Raw genomic sequence first — 5,677 nt, 5'->3', positions numbered from 1 at the left:
GCTGCAACAACTATGGCAACAAAAAGGGGAAAAAATGGCCTCCAGGAGCGGTGGATTCATGGTGCAGGCACCGAGCCCAGCAATAACCCTGGAGGAAAAAAAAAAAAAAGATATTCAGAGAGAACAAGGGGGGAGATAGAAGCAGTAGGGAGGTTTTGTTTTTGGGTTCTATGAACTAGCTTTTTCAGGTCTCGCCATGTCACATTATGGGTCCTGGAGGGCATCCTGCACCCAATCCTCTTGTTTTTCAGGGATAGCAGCACCATCTTGTGGGCATTGCTAGACACTGTGGGCAGGAAGCCAGATAGGTTTTGCTTAATCCTGTGGAAACACTCATGCAAAAACCCCTACCCATGATCAATAGGCCATTTTCCAAATTTTAGGCCATTTCCAAATTTTATCCAGGGGGTCTCTCCATATAACCTTAATAGCTGTGAGGGTGGATGTTGTTTGCTAATGAAGAATAATAGGAGGTTGGTTCAATTTTTTTTGTAAATATTAAAGAGGTTTAAAGTAGTTAAAGCTCTTGCCAGCTGGATTTAGGGGGTATGTTCCCCCTTTTACTTTCTAACATTGACATTGGGTCAGGGAATGGAAGTCAGCAGGAAAAGAGGCAGAGGTTAACAATGTAGGTACTGTCAGAAAAACAGATTAAAGGATCTAGGTACAGCCTTTAAAGCTAGAAGGACAGCGTAAAATTCTTTATACTGTGGGGAGTATAAAGTTTAACTTGGGGAGTTTAACAAAAAGAGATGTGGGAACTGAGGCTGATCTCGTGTGTGTGGGGGTTAACTGCTCCCATGCCTGTAATGCAGAGGTGTACCTGATCAAAATAGCAGGGGGGAATATCTCATCCCAGCCCGCTGGAGACCTGTCTCCCAGTGTGCCACTCCAAAAAGAGCCTCAAAATCCCAGTTAGGCTGGTTCTGACCATTCCTGTGGGATTGCTGCAGGCACCCATTCCCAAAAATGGCTTCCCACTGAAGGAAAAGTGGAATCAGGAGGGTAGAACTAACCATGTGTCTCCAGTCTTGGGGAGTGCCAAGGTTATGGAGAAAGTTCTGCAAAATAGATCTGGTCCATGGAACGTGAAATCCATCCTCTTTAACCACCTGACGAAGTCCCTTTAAATCTTGGATCGCAGCCCCAAGGCTGGCCAAACTATGTTTTCTAAGTTAGAGTTGTCACTCTCCGTGTGAGACATGGGAGGGGGTGGTGAGGAAGTCCCAGGGGGAATATCCTTGGTCTTCTTGGGAGGGGGGCCTGCACATCTCCCAAGAGCTACAATCATGGTCAAGAGGAACTAAGGTATGACCCAGAGCAAAATGTCTCAGAGACAGAGAACCCATCTAGTGAAAAAGGAGTAGAGGATTTGGGGATCCTCTTGATAAGAAATAAGGTTGCCCATGACAGAGGGGTCTCAGGAAAACAAGAAGAGGGAGAAAAAGAACCACAGTGCCTTCGTAAACATGAGGTTGCAGAGAGCCAAGCGGCCGTGTACTGACCTACGTCTGCCGCTTGTGTGTGAAGCCGAATTGAGGGTTGCCCCAAGTTCAGGCACCAGATAGTGAAGTTCCTTAAGATCTGTGGAGGAATATGGGCACCACATCTGAGGTCTCTGTCTATTGGGGGTAATATTTACCGGGAATGTGTGGACTTGCTCTGGAGGAAAAGCTCCAGCAGGAAGCTAGCAAAGATATTCTGTATCTCATAGCGGCGTAGTGGAGTTAGTTTCTTGTGGTCAAGAGATATACCCAAGAAGGACATAAAAGGAGGACCATAGGAAATGATATACCTAGTATTTGGGTAATATGCATCTTGGCCAAAAGAAGGAAGCTGATGGAACACCACTGTGCCCAGAAGAGCCCTCATCCTTAATGGCTCTGATATACTTGTTTCTCATGGCATATAGGCCTCCTCTGAGCACAAATTCTTCATATTCTTCTTGTTCTTTCCTATATTGGTCATAAGATGAGAGTACTGAGAATTGTAGGTACTATAAACTTGAATTTCAGAAGTATCTCTTCCTTTTGTGGGCATCATTTCTATATCATTCACTAAATTGGCTGAGCGTACTGTCACTTGAGCTCCTTTTTACTTAAGGACATATGGAATGCAATTATACATACTTTGCTTTTGAGGGGGCAACACATAGCCCAAATTACAGAACCTAGAAATTTTGCTGAATCTTAAAATGAGTGATCTCTTAGTGGAATGCAGGTATCTTATGTAGACCATTTATGTGCTTGTTATTTCCTATTCATTCATTATAGTAGATTGAATAGATATCTTTGATATACTTCCAGTGTTGTGGCTTGGCATTTATTTTTGGTTTGATTGATCAGAGTGAAGGTAGGGGTATATCTTGATAAGGATAAACATTGTTTTAAAAGATATTAGTCTTAATTGAGACTCTTGTATTGTTATTAAGCAAAGGGGATTCATCATCTTCTAACAAATTGGGGTACATATGTAAGCTTAGATAAATTATAGGGAATCTGGGAGTCTAAGACTCTTAGACACATACAAAGGTGATGTTAAGGAAGTTAGCTTAACCTCTTAGAACACCAACTGAAATCCCTAAAGCTCCAAACACCAAAGTTCAAAGGTTTAACCCTCACTTTCAACATATACCATAACTAAGAAATATTATGATTCTCTCTCTCTCTCTCCCTATATCCCTTTTCTCACATTCTCTCTATCTCATAATGAATGAATAGTATTAAACAGATTCTCGGGAGTTGAGCAGTAGTACAGTGGGTTAAGCCACATTGGCAAAGTGCAAGGACGTGAGTAAGGATCCCGGTTCCAGCCCCCAGGTTCCCCACCTGCAGTGGAGTCACTTTACAGGTGGTGTAGCAGGTCTGCAGGTGTCTATCATTCTCTCCCCCTCTGTCTTCCCCTCCTCTCTCCATTGCTCTCTGTCCTATCCAACAACAACAATGTCAATAACATCAATAATAATAACTACAACAATAAAACAAAGGCAACAAAACAGAATAAGTAAATAAATTTTTTTGCTGACAGGGTTATTGCTGAATCAGGATCCTTGCTTGGGTTCATGTGCTTAGTATTTTGTATGCTTAACCAGTGTGCCAGTACCCAGCCCCTTAAAATACAATAATTTGGAGTTGCTTACAGTGTTTTCCAAAAGACGGTCAGTTACCCTGCTGCCTCAGTCACCAAGTTGCAGATGGCATCATGACTTCATCCATCCTGGCTTCTCTGGGCAGATGACCTGACCAATGTTTCTTGGAGCCTCATCTCTCCAGAGCTCTACCTCACTAGGGAAAGATAGAAACAGGGCATCATTTGGCATCATTTAGATGCGATGTTGTCAAAGAACAAGATGTTAAGAATACATTTGAAAAGATAAAGAAACGTTTAGGTCCAGTTGAGGTCTTGGTAAATGCAGCCGTACATAACAGGAAAGATCTTTTAGTAAGAACAAAAACTGAAGATATGATATCTCTGCTTCATATTAATCTCTTGGGTTCCATAATGACATGTAAAGCTGCTGTGAAGACTATAATCCAACAGCAGGGCAGGTCTATAGTTAATATAGGAAGTATTATTGGCTTAAAAGGCCTGTCTGGTGAGTCTGCATACTGTGCAAGTAAAGCAGGATTCGTTGGATTTTCACTTGCTCTTGCTAAAGAAGTAGCAAGGAAGAAAATAAGAGTGAATGTTGTTGAACCAGGATTTATTTACACAGACATGACAAAACAATTGAAAGAAGAAGATTTAAAGAAAAATATCCCTCTTGGGAGGTTTGGAGAGCCTATTGAGGTGGCACATGTTGTTGTGTTTCTTTTAGAATCACCGTATTTACAGGACATGTTCTAGTAGTGGATGGCGGATTACAATTGGCAGTGTAAGCTGATAGCTTATTCAGTCATAATGGTGATTAGAATCCAGGGAATATAATTATAATACTAGTAATAATAATAATAATACAGTAATAATAAATAATTAACAAAATTGGAAGATAAGATAGCAGGGGTGTAATTCCATATAGTTCCTACCACCAGAGACTTGGAGATTGGAAGCTTCCCAAAATTCTTTATGGGGTGCAGAAGATGAAAGATACGGTTTCTGTAATTGCTTCTCTGATGAACATAGACATTGGCAGGTCGATCCATACTCCCAGCCTGCACTGGATGTGCACTCAACCAGGTACACAGCCACTCAGTTGTGGTTCTCTATATTTCATTGTGACATCCCATTCAAGCTTAAGTTCCCTTCTCTGGGCATTTCATGTTCTAAAATTATCAATAAGAGTGATTTGTCTAGTTACAAGAAAGCAGTGTATTTCACTGAAATAACCACATAAAAATGTAGGTTGCAGAGGAGTTTAATCTTCAAGTGTGTTCTAAGTGTATATTGTAAGAAATAAAACCTTTTAGACTGTTCACTGCCACCCTCAGTCTTTATCAAGCCAAAAGAATCAGAACTCCTGAAATGGGTAATCAGTGCTCTAACTCAGATGAATTCTCCACCTGGTACAATTTATAATTTAATGCTTGCAGCATACTGATCAATTCAGTTGCCAACTGCTGCTATGTTCAGTAGTTCAAGAACTTTAATAAATTCTTACTTAAGAAGACTTATCTGTAACCGTTAATGAACTCTTATGAAACCATAATACAGTGTTTAAGACTTTAAAACTGGTTTATGAGTAAAGTCAATGTATTAAATTTTTTACTTGAAAAAACTTTTAAAAAATACAATACTTTGTACATGTGTTACACTTCCCAGTTTTCAATATAACAATTCAACCCCATTAGGTGCTCTTCTATTGTCATATTCCAAGAACGGAACCCTCCCCTCCATACCAGAGTCCATTACTTTGGTGTAATACACCAACTACAGTCCAAGTTCTGCTTAGTGTTTTCCTTCTGCTCTTGTTTTTCAACTTTTGCCTATGAGTGAGATCATGCAACATTCATCCTTCTCTTTCAGACTTATCTCACTTAACATGATTCCTTAAAGCTCCCTCCAAGATGAGGTGATGAAGGGGAATTCACCATTTTTAATAGCTGAGAAGTATTCCATTGTGTATATACACTAGAGCTTTCTCAGCCACTCCTGTGTTGTTGGACACCTGGGTTGCTTCCAGGTTTTGGATATTACAAATTGTGCTGCTCAAGGACCGGCATAAGGATCCCGGTTCGAACCCTGGCTCCCCACCTGCAGGGGAGTCGCCTCACAGGCGGTGAAGCAGGTCTGCAGGTGTCTATCTTTCTCTCCTCCTCTCTGACTTCCCCTCCTCTCTCTATTTCTCTCTGTCATATCCAACAATGACAACAACAATAATAACTACAACAATAAAACAACAAGGGCAACAAAAGGGAATAAATAAATAAAATAAATATTTAAAAAACAAAAAAAATTGTGCTGCTATGAAGACAGATCTACACAAATTGTTTTGTATGGTTGTGTTTGGTACCTTAGGGTATATCCTCAGGAGAGGCATTGAAGGGTCATAGTGTAGATCCACTTCTAGCCTTCTGAGAATTCTCCACAGTGTTGTCCAAAGGGGTTGGACTAACTTACATTCCCAGAACCTCTCTAGCTTTTGTTGCTACTATCTTTTTTGATATATGAAATTCTTACAGTAGTGAAGTGGTATATCATTCTTTTCTCTATTTGAATTTTTCTGATGACAACTTGAAGC

The 5,677-nt window shown here is 40.5% G+C and overlaps 1 pseudogene; it reads left to right on the top strand.

Annotated features, from left to right (window-relative positions):
* The first annotated feature begins 1,469 nt into the window (after window positions 1-1,469).
* LOC103121640 (3-oxoacyl-[acyl-carrier-protein] reductase-like) lies at window positions 1,470-3,878 on the top strand (annotated as a pseudogene).
* The last annotated feature ends 1,799 nt before the right edge of the window (window positions 3,879-5,677 follow it).

The sequence above is a fragment of the Erinaceus europaeus genome, chromosome 19 (genome assembly GCF_950295315.1).
Source record: "Erinaceus europaeus chromosome 19, mEriEur2.1, whole genome shotgun sequence".
Classification (NCBI taxonomy): domain Eukaryota; kingdom Metazoa; phylum Chordata; class Mammalia; order Eulipotyphla; family Erinaceidae; genus Erinaceus; species Erinaceus europaeus.
Note: the sequence above shows the minus strand (reverse complement) of the source record. Positions and strands in the feature narration are given on the sequence as shown.